The 24,146-nt window shown below is 47.2% G+C and overlaps 1 pseudogene; it reads left to right on the forward strand.

Annotated features, from left to right (window-relative positions):
* Positions 1 to 483: 483 nt before the first annotated feature.
* Positions 484 to 21,297, forward strand: LOC107531660 (dehydrogenase/reductase SDR family member 2, mitochondrial-like; annotated as a pseudogene).
* Positions 21,298 to 24,146: the final 2,849 nt, after the last annotated feature.

Raw genomic sequence — 24,146 nt, forward strand, 5'->3', positions numbered from 1 at the left:
CCTATTTTATAAATAGAGAATTTTTGTGGAGAGGCTTCCTGACCTGAGGCTCGCGTGTTTGAAATTCACCCTGACTGGCCCCACTTTGTCCCACCATCTGCTGCTGTCCTTGTCTGTCTGGAGGGGTTGGGGGTAAATTACCATCAAGCCCACTGAGGGCAGCAGTGATTCTTTCCTCCAGGGCCAAGTTCTGCAGGAAGCAGACAAGGCATGGACCACCATGCTCCCAACAGCAGCTTAGGGGGACTGGGGCCCGTTTGCTACCTGTGCTAGGCTCTCTATTCGAAAGAGCAGCAATGGGACAGAACTAAAGGGTGTTCTGGCCAATCAGGAAGCTGTGGTCACGGGGTCCACTGACGGTGGAGTGCCCTGATTGTCCTGTGGGTCTTGACCCCTCACAGAGACCATTGCTTCTACAGAAAGACTTCAGGGCTGTAGAATAGGACACAGCCTTGTAGATTTCCAGAGTGGGATTGAGGGAGAATGGTGGTGCGAGGCTGGGATTATCCTGTTCCCTCCATCTCCGCCTGCAGGATTGGCTTTGCCGTGGCCTGGAGTCTGGCCCAGGATGAGGCCTATGTGGTAGTGAGCAGCTAGAAGCAGCGGAGCGGGGACTGGACAGTGGCCACACTGCAGGGGGAGAGGCTGAGCCTGAGGGGCACCAGGTTCCGAATGGGGATTGTGAGGATCTGGAGCAGCTGGTGGCCACAGTGAGGGGTAATGGGTAGAAGGACACAGGGAAGAGAACATGCAGGACCTTTTCCTTACTGCTCAGCCCTGGGAGGAATTGGGACCGGGATGGGGGTCTGGAGGCCCTGAAATCATGATTGCTCACAGCCTTTTTTTTTTTTTTTTTTTTTAAATATATCTTTATTGATTTCAGAGAGAGAGAGAGAGAGAAAGAGAGAAAGAGAAACATCAGTGTTGAGAGTCATTAATCAGCTGCCTCCTGCACGCCCCCCACTGGGGATGGAGCCTGAAACCCCGGCATGTGCCCTGGCTGGGAATCAAACCATTATCTCCTGGATCATAGGTCGATGCTCAACCGCTAAGCCACGACAGCCAGATGATTGCTCACAGTCTAACTGAACAGACACTGGTTCTCTGGAAAGTGGCCTGTTCATGAGAGGAACCTCGCCCCTTTGCCCCTCCCCCACACCCTGAAAGAACTATGGTTGAGGTGGTATCTAAAGGATTTTCCCCATCCCTAGCCTCCAGAGGCGTTCCTGTAGAAGACCCTGCTCCCCTGAGGCCCTCAGCACAGAGAGCCTACCCCAGGCCTATCCAGGGCACCTATCTTCACCAAGAGTTTGGATCTCACAGGAACGTTGTCACCACTCATGGTTGAGACAATATCTACTTGGCAAGGTTTGCATCAGTTTGCAGGGCACCTGGCTACTCCCCTCAGGCAGTCTCCACACTCACCTACCCCTTCATGTCATTCCTCCCCTCAGGCTCTGGAGCACAGTGGGAGTGTTGACTTCCTGGTGTATAACACCTCAGTGGACCCTCCTTAGGGGGAGCACCCTGGGGGCCAGTGAGGAGGTTTGGGACAAGGTGAGGGATTGCTGGGAACTGGCTGAGGGGCTGGTGTGGGGCTCCAGGAAGGTCTACCCTCACTGAGACTCTCCCGTCCTCTCCCAACTTTACTGTAAACGCTGGCATTGGGGCAGGCATGACCACTCCTCTTCCCACCCCCAACGTGTCCTGTTGCTACTTTCTGGCTTGTGTCTTTTTAAAGCTAGTTCTTATACTTTTTCTGCTTTCTTTTCTCTTCCTGTCCCTTTTGCATTTATTCAGCAAATATTTAGTGAGGAGTGTGCCAGACATGTTCCAGGCTCTGGAAACAGAGCTGTGGGATTAAGTCTCTGCTCTTGGCAGGACTCATGAATCCTAAAGCCTCTGCTCTCTGTCAGCAATTTAAGTTCTTACATCCTTGTGTGGGACTTACATTGGTGGTGGGGCTCATCTTTGCTGATTCGTACTTGCTGCTGAGATTCTCTGCCTTTTCTAGACCATGGTTCCTCATTGTCCCTCAGATGCACCTGCTGCACCTGTCAGACCTGGACCCATCCATCACTTGCCTGTGGGATCAGATGTTCCAACTTGATATGAGTCCACCTAAGGATCCTGCCACCTGGTGAACAAGGTTCCAGAATGCCTTGAGGTCTATCTTGGGCTTCATTACTCTCCCACAACTCCTGTTCCATTCACTCCTGTGTTTTGTATGCACAAGATGAACAGATGGAGTTACTTTCTTCCTGCCATTGTTAACATTCCCTTCTGCCCCAAGCACTGGGCCAGGGTGTTTCCTTCTGCCCTCCCCAGCTCTCTGCACTCTGTGGACATGATCTCAGGCCTGCCCCTCCTGCTCTCTGCCCTTGGCAGTGTCCTTCCCTTTATCCTCAGGGATGACCTGAAATCTGAGCTCCCCGCAGCTGCTGCCAGCAGCCTCCAGGCTGTCCAGCTTCCTTAATGCTTCTGAAGGATCATTTGTGATTGGGTAGCTGGCATTTCATTGCTGACAGTTTCCTAACTTTCTGGAGTCATTTGCCCTGTTAGTGTCTCAGTTCATGGGCTCATGACTCTTTTTCTCAGAGCTGTTTGAGATTGTCCCTCCTGAAGCTGGGTGCTCTTGCTGACAGAGGCCTTTCTTTCTCTGCCCCTCCCGTCCTCCAGGGACTTGCTATTGCATATGCGGTTCCGCACCCTGGACAGAAATCATCCCCCAATTATACCTCCCACCACTTTGGAGGTGGAATAGTCACAAAGTGAGTTTAGAATTTACCTGATGCTCTGCTTTTACCTGAATGCAGTTTTCCAGAAATGTGCTGTGAGGGGAATTCCTTCTCGCTCATCTTATCCTTGGGCCAGTCTGAGCACCACCCCAGACAGACCCCTGTTCTGTCCAGCGGGTAGGGGAATCTCTCATCTACCCCTACCCCCCACTTCTATCTCCTTTGTCCCTTCTTAAGGACTCTCCAGCATGCAATCTCTTCAGGCTCATGGTCCCTACTCAAGGCTTGGTGGCACACGGGGCTACTCTTCCTTCTTTGCTAATAGGGCAGTTTCCTTTAGCAAGGGCGGGACTCTCCCTTTTTCCTTGTCTCACCTTTGGCTCCTGAGTCTAGGAGGGGCCTTGTCTCAGCCCACCGTCCATGGAACTGATATACATGGAGCTTAGGGCAGACATTCTGTGGGCCGTGGAACCCTGTTTTGAGCCTAACTCTCAATTTTTTCCTCTTAAGTACTTCATGCTGGTCCCCTTTAGACATCTGAGCCACTTCCTCTAGTCCTCGGGGTCATCCCTACACTGGAAATCTGTCATCAGATGGACCTCGGCAGCACTCAGTGAAGCATTTCCCTTGCACACACTTAAGGTGATGAGTGGGAAAAACAATGGACAGGCCTGGTCAGTTACAGATGTGCAATCTCATTCCTTGCAGGCACAGGACACAGTTGACCTCACTAAAGATAGCGCCCCACAGGAGGCATCTGGTGACACTTTAGTGCCAGCTGGCACTCTGTCCTAGACGCTGGCTCAGTCTCTGCATCTTTCCTTGATAGTTCCTCTCTTACTTCTCCCCTGTTCCTAGACCCATTGGACAGAGGGTCAGGGACCCATATGTCTGAGCCCAGATCCAGGTTTTAGTCACAGACAGGATCAGCATGGGCACCTAATTCACAGAATGGCAATTCTCTGTTATGTCTCCGTCTTCGTGTTTGGCTGCAGGAAAGCTCAGAGCCAAGTCTGCAATAAACTGATGTGTTTGTGGCCCTCACAGCATACATTTTTGTGAAAATATAATAGAATAATGCTCAGTCCTTACCACGTGCTGGGAAATGTGGGCATCAACCTCACTCTTGCTTTTTCTTATTTTTCAACACTTATTTTTCCTAGTCTCCAGTTCTTCACGCAGAATGTCTATTTGATTTGTTTTGTGTTGTTGCATTGTACGTATGCCTTAAATTCTACCGGGACAAGGCAAGCATAAACATACAAAAACACAGAGAACAAGATGACTCTTCCAGAAACTGGCCTTGCACCTGCTACCTAGGACTTTCCTTCCACCTGTTCTTCAATGTTTTTCCAGTGCCCTCTGCTTGTTCTCTTTTATTAAAGGCCTGAACATTTCCTTCATTCAGCCCAGTCCTGAGAAGTTTGTATTTTCGGGGCTCTGCTCACAGGCCTGTCCCTTAGCCTGCCTGCCTAGTAAACCATTAGCAAGTCAGAAACACATCTTGCCTGGGTCAGAAGTGGGATTAATGTCTCTGATCTGCACACATCTGGATTTGCACTGACTGTGTCTCTCTTCACTCTCTGCAATGTCCCTGCTCTGATTTCAGATCCTTCACATTGACATTCATGTGAAGCCCCCAGCCCTGCTGCAGAGCCTGTTGCTGCTTCACATAGAGAAGAGAGGGTAAGGTTGCAGGGCAAGGGTTGAGACAGGAGGGAATTGGGGAGACTGAGGCATAGGAATTCAGTCAGGAGAGCACAGGGGCACAGCTGAGAGTGGAGAGGACAGAGGAGGCCTCCCTGGGATCTCCACATTGTCAGCCCTCTGCCTTTCCTCATCCTGTGCAGCTACAGCTTCTAATTCTGGTGGCTGCAGGATGAGGGTGATGTTCCAGGACCCAGGCATGTACCCATTGGCCTTGACATCACCAGGTTTGGGAAGAGGCTGTGCTTTAGCTTCTGAACCTTGTGGGCTATTCACCCACACCCTCACTTATCTAGATCTGCCACAGCTGGACAATCCCTTTTCACCAACTTAGAACCCAGTTTGCCCCATTTCTATCCACAGGGAGAAGTCATCCCAGGCCCTTCCTCATTCCCTAATTCTTGGTCTCCAGGACCCTGCCTCTGTTCATGATCCTTCACATCTGACTGCACTTTACACATGTCCCCAGTGTGTGTCTCATGACAGCGACTTGGGCCACCACTTCCCTTGGGATACACCTACTTCTCTGGCTCTTCCTTGCAAACACACCCTTTGAGAACTGTCTGGGGACTGTCTTGGAGAGAAGGAAAAGTGCCTGTCATTTCTTGTCTCCTCCTCGCCCATCTGCTTCTCGGAGGGGGCCCATCGATAGGCACTTCCCATCAGCCCCGGTGCCTCTTCACCAAGCCCGCTCTGCCCTCTTCCCCATGCACCTCGCTTTCTGCTCGTCTCTTCCCCCCGGGGAAGCAGAAGAGTATATTGGTTCTGAGCATGGGCATTGGGTCAGAGAGATAGTGGTGGCATTCCAGTTCTGCCACTTACTGGCTGTGTTACTAAACCTCTCTGAGCCTTGGTTTCTTCAGCTGTGAAATGGGGATAACAGTAGGACCTGTGTGAGGATGGCATTAGTCAACGACTGCAGTGTAACACCTCAATCAATGTTGACTTATTAGCTTCCTCCTCCTCCATGTCTGTCTATCTCCTCTCAGGAAGGGTGCTGTCCTCCTGGTTTCTCCATTTCAGCTTATATGCCACAGGTGGTGAGTGCTGGTTGGGAGGGGGTAAGTGGTTCCCTAGAGTCCCATGGGGTCAGTGCCTGGAACAGACCCCTCCCCCACTTACTTCTGCTGCCCTGGGCTGAACTGGTGTCCATGTGACTGTTGGGTTCCTGAGACACAGCTTTTGTTTTCAAACCAGGGTGGGGAGTGTGTCTGAGCTCTGGGCTTCGGCCAGGTGTGATGCTCTGTAGGTGAGAAATCCAACTACAGTAATGTTTTCCCCAACATCCCCCTATCCTCCTAATCACTCTTAATCCCATCTCAGGAGCTGGGTGCCTACAATGTCAGTAAGACAGTTCTGCTGGGCCTCACCAGGACTTGTGAGCTGGCCCCCAAGAGCATCCAGACTGACTTCAGCCAAGTGGTGAGCACTGAAGCATGTCCCCTGTTCCCTAGCCTGGCTCAGTAGAAACCCCACCCAGTGACTAAGGGATAAAGGAGATCAGCATCCTGACAGCTAAGATCCTCACCGTCCTCTGACCTCAGCCGTGACTCAGTCCATCAACACTTAGAAAGGCAAACTTGACATGTGACTACCTCAGGGCCCTGCCATCCCCTTGTTTTCTCAGCACTGACCCTTTAATCTCTTCCCTTTGCCCAGTTGCATAAGAACGAGGCTTTCTGTGACAACTTCAAGGGAAATCAGTGGCTGCAGAGGAAAGTGGAGTTTGGAGCTTCAGTGGTCTGGGTACGGTTGGGGAGGGGCAGCTGATTCTATCTCAGGAGCAGATACCCCCCACCATCTACTAGCCTTTCCTTTTGCTGAAGTTTGGGCTCCACACAGCCTTGTAGGGTGCAAGTAGCCCTGCTGAACCAGGGTCTGAGATCACTGACACTGTGTTCTGTCTTCCCTCCTTCCATCCAGGATCGGGCAGCTGGAGGTCTGTGCTCTACAGATGCCAGTTCTATCACCAGAGCGAACATTGTGGTAATCACTTCCCTTGGCTCTGATGCTTGAGGGCTGCAGAGCTGTGGGTCTAGGCCTAGGAGCCTAATGGCAAATGGACTAGGTAGTTGATCATTAAAGTCCGGGGACAGAGTCCAAACCTCTGCCAGATTAGCAATTTGGAGGCTTGCTCATGCCAGGCTTGAGCAAGAACCCACAGTAGTCTCATCCTTGGGATCCTCTGTGTGACTGTAGTAGATTTGGCTGCTGTGATCCCACTAACATAGAGGTTTTTGGTGTGGGGGCTGTGGAGCTGAAGGAGTTCATGGAGCTGGTGCTTTGGAGGAACCGTAAGGGACATGACTAGAGGCTCAGGCCACTGAAGCATCCCGGGTCCTTCTCTCTGTCCTCTATGCTTTAAACATTTTTCCCCCTAAAATGAAGTCAAATTTATCCTCAAGTCTGGAAACTCTTGGTAAGGGTAGAGCCAAGGGCAGCAAGGGTGAGGATAGGCCTCTCCTGTCTCCTACCTTCTGTTGCTGCCCTGAGCCTATCACAGGCCCCGTCACAGTGGCGGGCAGTGACTATTCAGAGTGGGCTCTGCTCCATTCTCTGAGCTGGGGCTGGTGGAGGCTGAGCATGACTGGAGGGAATAGTGGGAGGAGGTGGAAGAATTCTGGGGTTCTTCTGGGCTTCTACAGGGTAGTGGTTGTTCATTATTTCTGTGTGACACAGGCCTTTGGTCACCTGGAGAACAATGTCACACCAAGTTTCATGTATAATTCCAGGTTGAGAACTTCTAATTTAGACAGAAGAGAATTGTTGGTACTGAAGTTCCTCTTGGGGTTGGCTCCTCCTGGCGAAGGCCCTTTCTATTGTCCTGAGTCATATTTGGGGCCACTATCCTTCCGTGTGGACATGTCTGAGGCTCAGCAGAGTCGAGGAGAAACTGGACTTCAAGTCACTTAGGGCTCTGTAGACACCTCTCCTCCTCTCTTGCTGCCCATATGTCTTGCCCTGAATTGGTCCCAAGGGTGGAACTGAGTGAGACACAGCTTTCAGCCTGACCACTGGCCTTCACCTTGCTGAAGACCCTCACCAGAGCCCCCTCTTTGGACCTCCCAGAGATGGATCCTTGTCATGAGAATAATTCAGTTACAAAAGCATTTACTGCTGCCTACAGCAAACCACATGTTGGGCCAGGCACCCCGGAGAACACAAATGTAAGACCCAACTTCCCTTAAGTTCCTTCATTGTGGTGGGAAAGCAGCTGGTAAAACATTCATCAATAAAGCAGGAAGAATGTGTTCATTCATTCAATAACTTCATTGGTACCACTCAAAGCCATGCATTGTTCTAGGGCCTTAGGGTACAACCATGAACAAAACAAAGACCACAGCCCTACAGAGCTTCTATTCTAGTGGGGGAGACAGGCAATAAACAACATACATATTACAAAATAAACTGTGTACCTAATAACACACTATAAGAAAAAGACAGTAGGGTGGGGTACAATTCTGCATTCAATTCTGATGTATGGGTTCTTTCCCCACACCAAGCAAATATCTGACACCAGCTGTGTGTCCTACAGTTTAACTCAATCCTGATACTGTCTAACCAGAGATAGTGTCAGATTCCACAGGTTAAAGGCTCAGTCCTCTGAGACTACCCCCAGCCCCTAGCTCCCTTCTTTTCCCCCATAGTCTTTCTCAGGCCAAATTTCCAGCCAGGACTGTGGATCATGAATAATTGGACACAAGTGCTTCCTTGGGATAAATAACCTCAGTATTTACTCGGTTCCCAACAACCCATCGATGGTACTGAGAAATTTTCACCTGAGCTGATAGTGAAAAATAACAAAAAGAAAACCAAAGAAAGAAATCCCCAAGTTTGGCACATCAGAGTTTCTGTTGGCTTGTGGGTATTTGAGTGCTGGAAGGAGGTGGGGGTGGGGAAGGAGGACGTGGGGCTTTGTTAGTGAGGGATGCAGCGAGTGGGGCTAATTAGTTTGTAGCTTCCTCATTTGTGAGAGGGTGATCAGCTTGCTGGGACTTGGCATATCTGACTGTACCTCGGAACATTTTGTCTATATTTATACATTTCAAGTTAACCTTTCATCTTTGATCCCTTGAGAAAGATCTGGAAGAAAAAGTATTCGGAATAATGGGAAATTCTAGGGTATCCAGGGATAGCCACAGGTGAGGATAAACAGGGTGATGGCATTCCAGCTGGAGGGTTCCATCTTATGACCCCCTAGGATTCTCAACATTGTTTGGATGCTGTGACCTCAGGAATAAAAAATAACACAAGCTTTACCCCCTGGCCCTGTTTTTGTTTGTTTTGTTTGGTCCAGACCACTCTGGTGGTGGGTCCCGTGTCCCAGCACAGTGCAGCACTCACTTCTACATTAAGATCTCCAGCTGCGTCTGCCCAGCTCTCACTTGAGGGTCTGGGCTCACAGGCAGGAGGGCAGTTTGAGGGGCAGTGTCAGGGCAGAGGGTCCTGGTGCTGTTTTGGAGCAGAAAGAGTTGTCCCAGGGTGACCTGAAGCAGTGTAGCTGGGCTGAAGAGTCAAAGGTGAGGTTTCATGGAGGCTGGGTTCTGTGGGGTGAGATGAGGGCAAAACTGGGTGAATGCCCAAGGCTTTGTTTATTCACCACTGATATCACCACTGAAGGCCCTGGGTCAGATTTTGTCAAGAAGATAAACAGCCCATATAGCTAAAGCAAATAGTCCCCTTGGACTATTAAACACTGGAATAAACATTAGTTGATTAACAATAAATGAAAGATTGGGACTAGAATGGAAATGGAGGAAAAGAGTAAACAGAACCAAACCTATAGGCCACTAGTGTGCCCTCAGGCCTCCTTACCTGTAGGCTGGGAACCTGTGTGGAAGCAAGTGGGGGGACTAAAAGAGGTATGCAGGGTAGGACTGTTCTGCATGCCCTGGGTGACTGCACTCAAGTTTAGAGTTTCTGTCCCTTTAGCCCTTAAAGGCCAAAAGATGCTGTCCTCTATAGAGGGAGGGCTCTTATGAATCCCAGTGAGTAAAGTGATCCCTTTGCTGATCATTTTATCAGCAACCCTTGATGTTTTCTCATTTCTACCTGCTCCAGAGAAATAATTTGTCTGCATGCATGCAACTTGTAAGAAGCAAGGTTGAGATTTGAATCCACATCTGTCTCTCAACCACCCTCCATGACAAAGTGATAGCTGGGGCTCTATCAGCCCAGTTCTCTCTGGTAGGTCTGTCTTAGTTTGGTTTCTCTTGAGGGTAGAGCCTAAGACAAGAACTTTTGGACAGGAGATGTGAGGGAGCAGGAGTGAGGGAGAGAGCAGGGAAGCAGGGAAAGCCAATATAGGGGTGCGTAGGAAGGGTGCCAGTGTGTGCAACTGGATCCATTTAGGATCTCCCAAGTTGAGTACGGAATGCTTCTCAGGCTTAAAGTGTCCCCCCCTAAGGGTGGAAGGTGGAACACTTATCCATGTGCTCTCATCTTCTATCCATCCAGGATGCCCCTGGGAATGATTAACTCCCCCACACTTCCAATCAAAGAGGAAGATGCTGTCCACAATGCATGGAGTCAAAGCTCACAGAGAAGGTCTCACCCCAGCCAGGCTGGAAATCAGGATGAAGGCAAGAGGATGTGAGTCAGGGCACCAAAACTGTCTACTACAAGGTCTTTAGGAAGTATCAGTCCATGATCTCAAATATGTTTACAGGACAAAACACTCAACTCATTGTTTCTGTGAGGCCCCTGGGAGAAACACAATCTCTCCTCTTCCCCAAATGACAATTAGTCCACTTCCCCCAAAGGATAGCTTTCAGAAATTTTCACTGGACGCTTTGAAGTCACCAGATCTCAAATCTCCGGTTAAGGTCTGAGTGGTCCATATGGCTGTCTCAGGGGGTTCCCAGAAGAAACCAGAGAAGTGGAAAGATGGGAAGGCAGGAAAGGAAGATCAAAGAGGGAAATCTTAAACTAATCACACACAAAAAGAGCTGGAGTCTTTCAACAACTGAGTGTTGGTCTACTTGTCAAAAAATAGAATATTTTAAAGGCAATACTTAGTATCATAAAATTTACATATTAATTTTAAAACTCCCTTTACTCTTTTTTAAGCAAAAATCAGGACAGTTTTAAAATGTGAGGACCTGGGAGGGGAGGAATACAGGACCTTCTTTTGTTCCATTTCTGGTGACCTGGGTGAGACAATTGACAAAAGACACTAGTAGTAAGGATGGGTCCTTGGTGACCTGAAGCACCGCAGGCGTGGGACTGAGATGTGAGGCCTTGGGGTCTAATGATTGTATACCTCAGCAGTCACCTCTTCCAGAGTGCCAGACTTTTTTTTTTTAACTAAGTCCTCAAATATACTCTTTCCATTAAAAAAATTTTTTTTAATTGATTTTTAGAGAAAGAGGAAGGGATAGAGAGAAAGAGAGAAACACTGATGTGAGATCAAAAGATTCATTGGCTGCCTCCTGCACGCCCCCTACTGGGGATCGAGCTGAAACCTGGGTATGTTCCCTGATCCAGAATCTAACCGGCAGCCTTTCAGTGAACTGGATGACGCCCAACCAACTGAACCACACCAGCTGGGGCACACAAGGCATTTTGGGTCTTGAATGTCCTGGGTCAGATTTTACCAAGAAGATGACTATCCTTCCATCTGAAGCAAATGGTCCCCTTGGCCAATTCAACAGCTTACTGAGAGCACAATTGGCCCACATCTCAAGAGTTTCTTTTAACAGGCAGAAGGAGGGAGTATGGGATCAAGCAGAAGGAACCATCACCCCAACAACCCAACTTCAAAACAGACCCCAACAGCCCACATGAGATAGAGCCATTCCAAAATCCTCCTCTAACTCCTTTCTTCTTTTCTCCATTCTCCTAAAGTTTAACAGCTAACTCCATGTAAAACCTTTCAAGACTGCTCAGTGCCCCTCCTGTCTTATTTCACTTTGGGGGGTTAAGGATTGATGTAAGTGTGGGGAGGTGTGGGCCCCCTGAGGAGTCATAAGATCCAAGCCCACTTACTTGCCATGGAGGCTATGTTTTTCCTGCCAATTTTGCTAGTTTGTCTCCAGCGCACCTATTCTCTAGCCTTTTCCAAAAGAGATTGAAGCCTGCGCATCACCTGCTTTGGGGGCAGCTATTCCCATAATCTAGAAAAGATTACACAAAACGCCTGGTACATCCCACCTTTTCTCTCGTCTGCTATTTTGCAGATGAGGAAACTGAGGCCTGTGGAGGGGAAGAAACTTGACAATGTGGTGGGCTGGTAGGAGAAGTGGTCCTGAAATCCGGTTCCCTGATCCTTAGTCTCGGGTTGTCACAAGAAAGCCCTGTGCCAGGTTCCCTGGGCCATTACCTCCTGCACTGATGCTCCCCTTAGAAGTTCTCTTTTCTAGGTCAGGGGCTTCTGGATTTAAATAGAGAGTGTTGTGGACTGAAAGTGCGTTCCCCCTCCCAAATTAATATGTTGAAACCCTAATCCCCAATGTGACGATATTTGGAGATGGGACCTTTGGGGAGTCTTTGGGTTAGATGAAGTCATGAGAGTGGGTCTTGCATGGTTGAATTAATGCTCGTATAAAAGAGACATGAGATCTTTTTCACTCTCTGCCATGTGGGGACACAGCCAGAATCTGGCCACTTGCAAACCAGGAGGAGTGCCCTCAACCAGAACCTGACCATGCTGGCACTGTGATGTAGGACTTCAAGGCTCCAGACTGTGAGAAATAAATTTATGTTGTTAAGCCACCCAGTCTATGGTATTTTTGTTTTAACAGCCCAAGCTGACTAAGACTTAGGATTTGGCCTTAATCTTTGCCCAAATGACTTCTCTGTGGTGTTGATGAGTCAGAGAGCCTGGTCACCTATCCCAAACACCCATGGGCCCACCCCCAGGGCCTGATCCTGCTGAGGTTTTAGAATATATTCTATTAAAAGACTCTGATATCTCACAAAAAGTTGTTGAAGTGATCCTTACTTAGTGTTGAATCCATATATATTTTTAAAAACTAGCTCAACCTCTGTATTACTCAAATAGTATGGTAAAAGTAACTAATTGAATTAATATCTGTACTCTTTAGTTTGAAAGGTGCTATAAAAGCTAACCTTGGCAGCCAGAAGCTGACCTGGCACTATTATGCAGGTCTTGTTGCTGATAGGAGCTGACCTGGCCTCACAGCTAGGAGATGGTAATATTTAGTTTACCATAAACAATTTTGGGAAATACCAACATTAGACAACCTCACTCTGTTAACTTGATGGATAAAGACAAAAATGAAATCACTCTGTGTGTGTGTGTGTGTGGGGCGGATAGAAGAGTGTATGGGGGGTAAATGATGATGGAAGGAGACTTGACTTTGGGTGGTGAGCACACAATACAATATACAGATGATGTGTTATAGGATTGTACCCCTGAAACCTATATAATTTTATTAACCATTGTCACCCCAGTAAATTAAATAAAACAGAAAAAAAGATCACTCTGTAATCATGTCTAAACACAAAAGAAAATTATTGTCCAAAACACAAAAATGACTGAAAATCCATCCTCCATCCTTAATAACAAGAGTGACAGCTGCTGCTTTGTCAATGGCACCTTTAACTTTGCTCCTTTCTTCTCTCTTTCTAGACACAAATTAAGATATTTATCATTGGGATTCTAATCATGTAATTACCCCAGTACCCAATCCAGAGCAAAGCCTCGCTTCCTGGAATCCTCCTCAAAATCACTTAACACAAGCCCAATCCTCTAAGTCCTTTCTAACACTCTCTGACTGAGACACGCACTCTTCCCCATGGTGTGTGTTGTCCCTCATTGCCACGAATCAATAAACCCAATTTTATTTGACTACAGTTGTGTTCCTGGTGGTCTTTGGCTCAAGGGTATTGACAGCACTTACATTTATTTAAAAAATATTTTAACTTAACATAGTAAAAAATTGAAGTATAGTTGACCCTTGAGCAATAATGGGGTTAAGGGTACCAACCATCTGCACAGGTAAAAATGTTTAAAACTTTTGACTCCCCAAAATCTTAACTACTAATAGCCTACTGTTGACTGGAAGCCTTACTGATAACGTAAACAGTTGATTAACACATTTTTTATGTGTATTATATAGACTGTATTCTTTTATTTATTTTAAAAATACATCTTTATTGATTCAGAGAGAGAAAGGGAGAGGGGGAGAGAGAGACAGAAACATCCATGATGAGAGAGTCGTCATTGATCAGCTGCCTCCTGCACACCCCCGACCAGGGCTCGAGCCCGCAACCTGGGTATGTGCCCCGACCTGGAATTTAACTGTGATCTGGATCCTAGGTCGATGCTCAATCACTGAGCCTAGCCCGGCCGGGCTATAGACTGTAATCTTAAAGTAAGTTAGAGAAAAGAAAATGTTATTAAGACAATCATAAGGATGAGAAAATACATTTACTGTGCTTATTGAAAATAATCCACATGTAAGTGGACCTGCACAGTTGAAATCCATTGTTCAACAGTCAACTGTACTTTAAAAGGGTGAAAAGTAAAAGGTAGGTCTCCCTTCTACACTTGAGCCCTAGAATCTGGTTCCTTTCCCCAGAGGCGATCACTATTCCCAGCTACAGTCTATGCACGTACAGGCAGATACGCATATTTACTGATTAAGGTGCAGATCTCATTTGTCAGTACCATCATTGTTTGTCATTCCTTTCATCCATCTGTCCATCCATCTGTACCTGGGATTCCACAGTGCTTTGAACTTTCTCAGTCAGTGACATTATAAAGGAACCTCCGGATAGTGTCTGGACCATTTCTCATTAAATAAAGGCAGGAAAGAAAGGGTTTGGTGATGTTTTAAGCAGGTCCAGCCCTGTGGAAGGAGAAAGCCAGAATTCTGTGCTTTCTCAGTGGATCCATGTGGAGCTTATCTCTATTGCCCACAGCAGGGACCTCTGCATCTGTCTCCCCTCTCCCTCATTCCTGTGCTCCAAGATTACATCCCAAAGGATTTACCTGTCTTAGGCTCTGCTTTTGGAGGAACTTAAGTGAAGACAGTTACACAGTGAAATCAGTGGCAAGGCTGGGACTTGAACTGAGGTGTATCTGATAAAGACCTTTATGATTTGTTTTTAAGAAATGAGAAGTCCCAGGAGAAAGCCAGGGTCACTAAGAGATGAGAAGGGGGAGGCAGGTAGGGGTGCTGCTGCCCACCGCAGGGGGCTCTGTTAGATGTGGTGGGCACAGGCTGGATTCTCGGGCTGCTGGGAAGGAAGCAGTGACATAGGTCAGTGAAGGTAGAGTCCCCTATAGTCGCAACACACCTAGCATTAGTATAGCTGGATTTTATGAGAAACCACATTCCTTGGCTTTAGAAACACAAGCTAAAACAAAGCAAACTTCCTTTATTGTTTAAGGGAGTCAGCATGTGTATACAAATTCTTTGGCGAGAACAAGGTCCACATAGCTTCTCTCTTTTTTTAAAAGAGTTAAGTCCAAACTACTCTTGTAGCACTCTCCCTTGGAATTCCACATAGGAATTCCTTCCTTCCTTAACTTCTGATCTCCCTGAGAGAATGCACTTTAGTCTGCTATTAGTCACATTCAAGTGTGAATGGGTTTCTGATCTTGTGTGAAAGCAAGTATTGATGGGGAGGGAAGGGGTTGCTGGACAACTGAAGTAGGAGGGGCAATGATTGCTGCCTGGGAGGCAGAGGCAGACAAAGCCATCTCTCTTAACCTAGCTCAGCCTGATTCCAGGTGTTTAAGTGTCAGCTTAGAAAGGGACTGAGAGTTTCAAAGAACCCTATGTGACCTCCCTGCAGTACTGTGAGGTTGAACTGTGCAAAAGCCGAGACTCGTGGTATGAAAGGCAGAAGAGAAAGACACATACTCAAGCCTGAGAAATGTCTCCCAAAGACTGTAGTGGACCAGTAGTGATGTTTGTTTTCTTCTCAAAGGTCCTGTGATAACACACTAGTATTTGGGGGAAAGAGGGGTATTGTTTTCTATGTCAGCTCACACCTTAGCAGGGAGGAGTGGGCCCTGGGTCCTGCCAGATGGGAAGAGGGACAGTGGGGAGAGCAGGGAGGGACCAGGAGAAGCAGGGTGGGCAGGGGCGCTGACTGTAGAGCACCAATGGGCCGGTGTTCAGTATCTCAACCATACTCTCCTGACTGGCAGTGTGCTCTGGTACACCCAGGAGTCTATAGCTGAAGAGTAGACAGGGATGATGGTATCACTGTTAGAGAGCTGGGCTTCCCAGGCTGGTGCAATGGCTCAGGAACTGCATCTCCAGAAGGGGAGTCTTTCCTGATCCCCCAAGAGGAGCTCATTTCCCAGGAGTGTTCCTGTGAGTTAATTTCCAAGGCCAACATCCTTTCTCCACAGATTCTTTTTATTGCCATGGAGACCATCTGCTGCTCTGTCCAATGAAAAGTCTGAGCAGCAGGCACCATGACAACCTGTAGAGGTTGGGAGGACAGCTTCAAAGCACCTCAGAGAACAGAGCAAGGACAGAGGCCTAGGGACATTGTGATTGTCACAAGCGCAGTTGATGAAAGGGAGGCAACTTGACTCTGACTGCCTTCTTCTCTGTGAGCAGTGAGGGAGGGACGGGTGTGATGGGTGGGCATGGGGCTGGTGGCCAGAGTGAGGGGCAGTGGGTGGGAAGAGGTACAGTTGGGGACGTACAGATTCAGCCCCGCAGGAGGGGTTTGGGGATTTTAACATTGGTATCTAGGCCAACAATACTATAGTCCAGTATAGGGCTCTGCTCCGGGCATAAAACAAATGAATAGCCAGATGTGTCTGAGATGTTTCTGGCAGGTGGGAACTCACATAGTTTAGACCAGAACCTTACTAATCAAAGGATGGTCTGATAACTAGCAATTGGACAAGACCTGTGAGCTTGCTGGAGATGCAGAGTCTGAGAGCTCATCAAGCTGCTGAATGAGAGTCTGCATTTAGCAAGATCCCAAGTGATTTGTGTACCTGTTAATATTTGATGGGTGCAGCTCTAGCATACCCCAGGTGTCGGGTGGGGAGCCCACTAGAGTTGTGGTCTGAATTAAGAGCTGTTTATGGGTGACAATCTTGCAAGAGGTGAGCTGTGAGGCAAATCTGGAGAAAGAAATGTGCAGATGCATGCTGTAGAGACTGGGCTTGTGGTATGTGAGACCAAAGGAGGAAGGTTTCCAGACTGGAGGGAGAAGTGAGAAGGAATTGATTAGAAATGTTAGAGGTTTGAGAGAAGGATCAGACTCGAAGCAGCAACACTTAGTGAGTGAAGATCTGGACTGGTAGGAGCCCAACTATCAACCAGGCATTTTGTAGGGGTAGAAATTTGATGGTTCCATGGAGGTGAGAAATAACTATTCCACTCAGCCTCTGATCTCTGAGATCCCACTGCTCCAGGATGGCCTCAGACGAGGAGGTGTTACTTTCCTCTGGGTCATCCGCCCTCGATGTTCCCAGCCTGGTTGGGGTGGGAGAGAGGTTTCTGGGCACCCTTTACTCCATTCCTTCACCTCATATCCTCTGTCATTTCCTGTGGAGCACTGCAGGAGTGTGGACTTCCTGGTGTGTGTGGCAGGGGTCAACTCCTTGGTGGGGAGCACCCTGGGTGCTAGTGAGCAAGTGTACAAGGTGATGCCAGGGGTAGGACTTACACATCCTGCGTGGCTCTTTGTCCACCAGTTTTGCACGCCCCCCCCGCGTGTGTACACACACACACACACACACACACACACACACACACACAGAACCTAAGCTCCCACATACCCCTGTCTATACTGACTCAGGTGGGTAGGGGATGGAGCTTACCTGGGTCAAACTGTCCATCTAGCTCAACAGGCACTGACCACAGGCCCAGCCTATGCCAGGCACCAGCAATCTCCTCTATGTTGACTCTCCTTGCGCCGGTCACTGCTACAAAGTCCTGAGATGCCAGAAAACATTTCTCAGTCTGTCCATAGTGAAGGGTTCTAAGGATGTCGCAGTTTGGATTCACTGGCACCCACTCTGATTCTTACAGTCTGGCTGTCCCATGGAGCTCCCTCTGGGCTGTCCCAGGAACACCTCACCTTCCACAGGCAGCTGAGAGAAGAGACCCCCAGGCAGGCCCACTGTCCCAGGCAGAATCCACTGTGCGGTACAGGGGCTCCTGCTGCCCCTCAGACCCCTGCCTCTGCTATCCCGTGGGCCCCCCGAGAGGGGTCAGCTCAGCCCTGGCCCTCACCCTCTCCTGACTGGCCATCCCCCTCTTCTTTCCTTATAGACCCTGCTCTACTTCCTTTTCTTAGTTCTCACATTCCTGGCTTAACTGGCCCAATTCCCAATCCTCCCTCCTCACCCTCAGCCACACTCAAGCTTTTCTAGTTACAAAAAAAAATCCTGGTCGTGAACATTTCCTGACAGACTAAGTGCTCAGTGTGGATTCCCCTGCTCTCACGGGACCTCCCCTAAGGCAGTCACTAAGAAACACGTCATCCTGGTCTCCTGCCCGGCCCTGTTTCCCCAGCCTCCTCCCTGGAGGACAATGGGGAGAAGTTGACTGGGGAGAAGTTGTGTGGGACCAACTGTGGGAGGGTCTCTTGGGCAGCACAGGAACCGAACCTCAGAATCCTACACGTGCCCTCAGATTCCTTCTCGCAGAGGACTCTGTCCCTCACTCATAGCAAAGAAGGATGGAGCCTCAGTCACTCGCCACAGTCACGAGGCTTGGCTCCTGCTCCTGCCACAGGTCTCCAGGTGAGCAGTGAGAATGGGCACTAGACAGACTGCATCTCTCCCTCTCCTCTGGCTCTATCTTTGCTTTGATTTCACGTTCTGGATGTTAACATGAAGGCTCCAGACCTGCTGCTGAGCCAGCTGATGCCCCACATGGAGAGCAGGGGGTGAGGGCATGAGAGGGGCAGTGGGCATTGGGATCTCTCTCTGTGTGTTGGGCTTTTCTACCCCTCAGAAAGCACTTGGGCACGGGCCCAGGAAGTGAAGGATGGTGGGAAAGGTGGGAGGCATGTCCTTTGGGGAATATTCTCCATTTCCAAATCTGCCATCTTTCCCACGGGATGTGACATTCTGATGAAGGGAAACATTTGCTGGGGAGGCTGGACCTTTCACTGGTCCTTGTTTCTTTGATCTCAGAGAATGCAAGGACGTTGTTCCTTTCATGGCAGCTGCAGGGAATAAGGGTGCAGAATGTCGTAATCTGGAGTCCCAGCTCTGGCTCCCTAACTCTTGCCCTGCCCTGTGGGCCATCTCACCTGTTTCCCTTCTGGTCAGAGTCACCCGGTGGCACTGCTCGGACCTCACAGGGATCTCTAAGACACATGAGCATCACCTGGTTCTGCTCTTCTGGAGCACTGCCTCTCAACCTTGGGTCCCTGCCCAAGGAATGCTGCCCTGGTTGTGTTTACAGGCTGGCATTGACACCATTAGTGACCCTAAGGTCCACTAATTTAGTGGTCTAGCTTCTATCCCATGTTCCAGAAACTCTCTAACCTTCTCACGAATCTTGAGCCGGTTTCCTTTCAGCATGAAAGTACCATTTCCTGGCTCATCTGGTCTCTTAGTTGAACTCACCTTTCATCTTGTCCCATTGCCTTTCTCCTGGCAGCAGAAGCGCCGTGGTTCTGATCTCCTCTGTGGCTGCTTATGTGCCAATCAGTAAGCGTCAAACCCTCTGGACAGGCCTGGGCGAGGAGCAGCTGAGTGTGGTTTCTCATGAGGCCCTGCAATGGGCTGTGGGAGCACTGGCTGTTGATCAGAGGCATGGAATTAAAATGTGTAACACCAGCGGAACAACCTGAAGGCTACAGATCTGGTATTATAATATCACTTTGCAGTAACAGCCCTTAAACCCAGGCATGTAAAGCCATTTACCCAGGGTAAGCACAGCCAGTTTGTGGTAAAGCAAGTACTAAGCCTTGAGTTTTCCTAATTCCAGTTTCCTGACAGTTTGAAAGCCCAGTGCAGCTCTCTGTGTCAAGCTTGGATGCACATGACAGTGACTTCCTGACATTTCTTTAAGCCTAGAGAAACCCCTTCATCTCAGGACTTTACTTGTTGAAAACTATTGTGGGGTGGTGAGGGGTGGGAGAAGGAATTTTAATTTAGGTTTAAAGTCAGGCGTGTCTTAGCTTGAGACCCAGAGTCACAGCTCTGGCTGTTTAGGTAACATTCCCTCCTCCCTGCCCTAACCCACTTTGCCTACTCTTGCTTTTCAGAAGCTAGGAGTCTATAATACCAGCAAAGCAGCCCTATTGAGCCTCTTTAAGTCTCTGCCTATAAAGTTGGCCCCCAAAGGCCTCTGAGTGAATTGCTTTGTGCTAGGAATAATTAAGACTGACTTTATGCAAGTGGTGAGGCTCACAAACAGCTCCTACTCCCCATCTCTGCCCCATTTTCCCCACTTCCCTGGCCAAGCCCCCAAGGCGCACAGAGACCTGCACACTTGGGTTAGGGCCCCAGCCCACCTCATCACTCAGAGGCTCTGCACTGCAGCCTTTGGGACTGGCAGCCCTAACTGTCCTGCAGAAGAATGGGGTCTCTATTCTCGGTGGGCAGCAAACCAGAGTTCTGCCCCATGCCTCTCTCCTGAACAGGGTCATCTACCCACAGGGGTATCAGTCTACCTTGATGCTCCTCCCACCCACCCGTCTGCTTTCATCACCAACAGACCTGCAAAGCTAACATTGACTCTGAAAACTTTCCTCAGGAAAAAACATTGCCATACTTGCTACCTGACTTTAATAAAGTCTATGGGTTTTAGTGGTAGGTGGGGTTGGAGGCTTTAATGGTCTATGTCTATTTTGAAGAAAAGCTCAATTTCAAGAAGAGACAAAGCTCAGATCTTCTCCTCATCTCCTGGCTATTTCCCTTGTTACAGTTTGAGGACAGCACAGTCCTGGAGCTGGAGACTAGAGGGTGGGAGTGGTCCTGCTGAGCCCACCATGACCTTCCCTGGAGCCTGTTTTGACTAGAATCCTGTGAGATATTGGTCTATAGGGTCAATGTTGGGCCCCTCTGGGCCATCCTAACCAGAATCCAGAGCTCAGCACTGCAGGGGCTACTACCTTCCCTTCAGGTTTGGGGAGCCTGAGGAATGTGCAGGGATCTTGCTTACCTGTGCTCCTCAGATGCCAGCTACATCACCAGAGAAGCTGGCTACCCCCTTATGCTGGAAAGCAGGCTGGGTAAGAGAACAAGGCCATGGTCCTTGGTGGGAAACTGGGAGCTTAGTAGGGAAATATGAAAGTGGGGATCCTGAGGGTTCGGGGCCATATAGGAAAACTTGCTCAGGAAATGAGAAGGAAAGCAAGATATTTGAAACTTTTCATATGGAAATAAATATGTTTGGAAATTTTTAATCTGGACTCATCCCTATTTGGCTAGTGAATATAAGCAGTTTCCTTGATCTAGAAGCCCCATCCCTGGATTAGTCCCTTCCTTTATCACTATTCCCCATCCCTAAGACTTTACCTCTCCTTCCCTTCCTTCAGTCTTTTGCATGAAATTGAAAATTGGGCTGCTTTCCCTCTGTTCCTCCAGATGCACTCTCTCTACCCTTCTCTACTCTGTATTCTGGGAGGCTGAGCTGTATGGACTGCTTCAGCAGGTTTCCTTGACTTCTGGCTTCCAGTTTGGTTTGGTGAATGGGAGGCACTAGGGAGATTGGTGGGTGGGAAGAGAGTGAAATCAAGGAATTTATTTCTCAGGCCCCATTCCTGTCTGGTTGCCACATTGGATTGTTCTCTCCACCAAAAGCTACGTAGCTCTCTATTCAGGCAACACCTACCAGACAGCTCAGTTTTCATAAGTCCCCTCTCTTCTTGTCCCTTCAGGTCTTGGAGTGGTAATGGCTCCTTGCTGCTGCTGGCCCAGGGGCACTACACCATGCCTTGTTAGATGTTCTAAACCCTGTCCACTCTTTTGTAAATTATTTTTTTTAATTAAAATCTCCTTGATTATCTCATTTGAGAATATCCATGTTATCATATCTTTTCTTTTATAAGGTATTTAGCTTATTATTTGTTATTATTTAGCTCACATACACTAATAATTGTATAAGTTCAAGTGAACTTTTCTTTGAGTGTTAATAAATTTTTGCACACATGACCACTGCCACTATTAAAACATAGAACATTTCCAATGCCTCCAAAAGTCTCCTAGTGCTCCAGCCCATCTGACACTCCCGCCCACAGCCAAGGCAACCATTGATGTGTATTCTGTCATTTTGGATTTGTTTGTTTTCTAGAGTTTTATATAAATTGAATTATACAGTATATGTAATCTTTATGTCTGGCTTCTTCTGCTCAGCTTAATGCTTTTGAGATTCATCTTTGGTGTTGCACATCAACAGTTGATTCCATTATATTGCTAAGTAGCACTTCATTGTATGAACGAAGCCCAATGGAATAATATTCCATTGGTGGATGGTACCACAGTTTATCCATTCACCTACTGAAGAGCATCTTGGTTGCTTCCAAGTTTTGGCAACTATGAATAAAGCTGTAATAAAAATCTGTGTAGTCACTCTTCTCCTTATGGGACTCCAATTACATGTATATTATAATACTTCATGTTATCCCACAGGTTACTGAAGCTCTGTTAACTTTTTCCAGGCTTTTTCTTGCTGTGCTTCATTTTTGTAGCTTCTGTTGCTATGTCTTCAAGTTTACTGATCTTTCCTTTTTCAGTGCCTAACTTGCTATAAATATTTACCTTTAAGATACTGTATTTTTTATTTCTAGAAGTTTTAGGCCAGATCTAACTTTAAGGAGGGTTGGGAAATATATACTGTGTGCCCAGGAAGAAAAGGAAAATAGATTTTTGTAAATCTACAAATCTCTGCCACAATGGTCCAGACTGAATTCTTTCATCTCTCAAGTCTTCCATAGTGTGGTCTCTGCTTTCCTCTCTGATTTCACCTCCTACCACATTCCCCTTCATTCACCAAGCTCCAGTCACATTGGCCTTCTTTTAGACCTTGAACAGCATCTTTTCATATGTTTTTCCCTTTGCTTGGAACAGTCTCTTTACCACACCTGTTTCTTTTTGTTAGTTTTTTGTTCATTTGTTTTTCAGGTCTAAGATCAAATAGAACCTCCTCTGAAATACTTCCCTTGACCACCCTAAGTAATGTTGCTCCCACCCCAATTACTTTCTATGACATTATCTTTTTTCCCCCACAACACCGTTAACTCTGAACTTATCATTTTTGTCTTGAGTGTTTGCTTGTTTATTATATATTCATTCCAATGTTGGTTTTATAAGACCAGACACCTTGTCAGTCTGTTCATAGCCATGAGCACTTCCCATATAAGAGGTGTTCAATAAATATTTGTTGAATGGATTAACTGCCACCTTTCATTTTGGCTCAATGATTCTCCTGTTCATGTTTCATACTGAAGAGATCTTGTAATAGGCTCATCAATAGAATAGAAGTCATTTTAGGGAGTATCACAAATAGATGAAACACTTTCAGTTCTGAATTGGAGATTTTTCTTTCTCTGACATCATTCATTCACTCATTCATTCATTCATCATTTAACAAATATTTTGCATTTCTATTAAGTGTCTGGCATTTCCTATATAGCACTGAGAATAGAGTGAGTGGTAAATGACAGGTATATGATGTCTAGGTGCCATGATGGAGCTTGTATTCTTGTGGATTCAGGAGACCACATTCTCCCAGTTTCCCCATTCCACTTCCAACCCAGTCCTCCTTTGCTATTATGTATAAATATCTACTCACAGATTCGTGCTTTCAGTCTTCAACCCCTCCTTGTCAGCATCCTTCATTTCCTCACCAGAGTGTGAACACCTCCAGTGGAGGACCATCAAGATAACAGGGATCATTTAAAAAATGATCAAAAATCTTAATTTTTGCTATGTCCCTAGAATCTGGATCTTGGGTAAGTGCTCCATAAGTGTTTGCTGAATGACAGGCTTGCTTCTATTCCCTTCATTCATGGACAGCTGGCTCACAAGATTCCTATTTTCTCCAAGTCCTACCCTCAATCTGGGTGATTACATTGTTTACTTAAGTCAATATTTAACCTTCAAATTCTTTGACATCTTCAGTTCTAGTGACATTCAGCTCAACGTCATGTCAGCCACTCTCAAATACAGTGATAGCTTAGCCTTGTCATCATCCAAATCTCTCTCATCTTGAAATATTAAATGTACATACTCTACTCTCTGGCAACAGATTCCTATTTTTCTACCTCTTTCTGTTCTGTTTCCTATTACATCAGTTTTTCAATATTATATAGAATCCTTATTTCCTGAGCCTTCCACTTTGTTCTAATATAGCAATCCCTTCCCCTTTCTTTCCTCCTTTGTATAGTCTAGATTGCACAATATATCACTTAAATCTTTTTCTTATAAGTGCCTTCAGTTTTTCTCACAGTTTTTCCATTGTACTCCTTTGGGAGAACCCTTGTGCTAAATCAGTCCAGGTGTGTTTTTGTTGTTGTTGTTGATTTGTTTTTAGTATAGTTCAGTTGTTGTGCAAAACTGGAGAAATTATGGCTTCCAATACAATTTTGACTTTAAATGTCACCTGTTCCTATTTGGGACTGTCTCCTTTCCCTTCAACATGTACTTAAACCTTCACCAATTATACCAGTGCACTAGGGCTGCCATAACAAAGTACCACAGACTAAGTGGCTTAAACAACAGATATTTATTTATTTACAGTTCTGGAGGTTAGAAGCCTGAGAGCAAGATGTCAGTAGGGCTGATTTCTTCCA

Source organism: Miniopterus natalensis, chromosome 1 (genome assembly GCF_054644295.1).
Source record: "Miniopterus natalensis isolate mMinNat1 chromosome 1, mMinNat1.hap1, whole genome shotgun sequence".
NCBI classification, from domain to species: Eukaryota; Metazoa; Chordata; class Mammalia; order Chiroptera; family Miniopteridae; genus Miniopterus; species Miniopterus natalensis.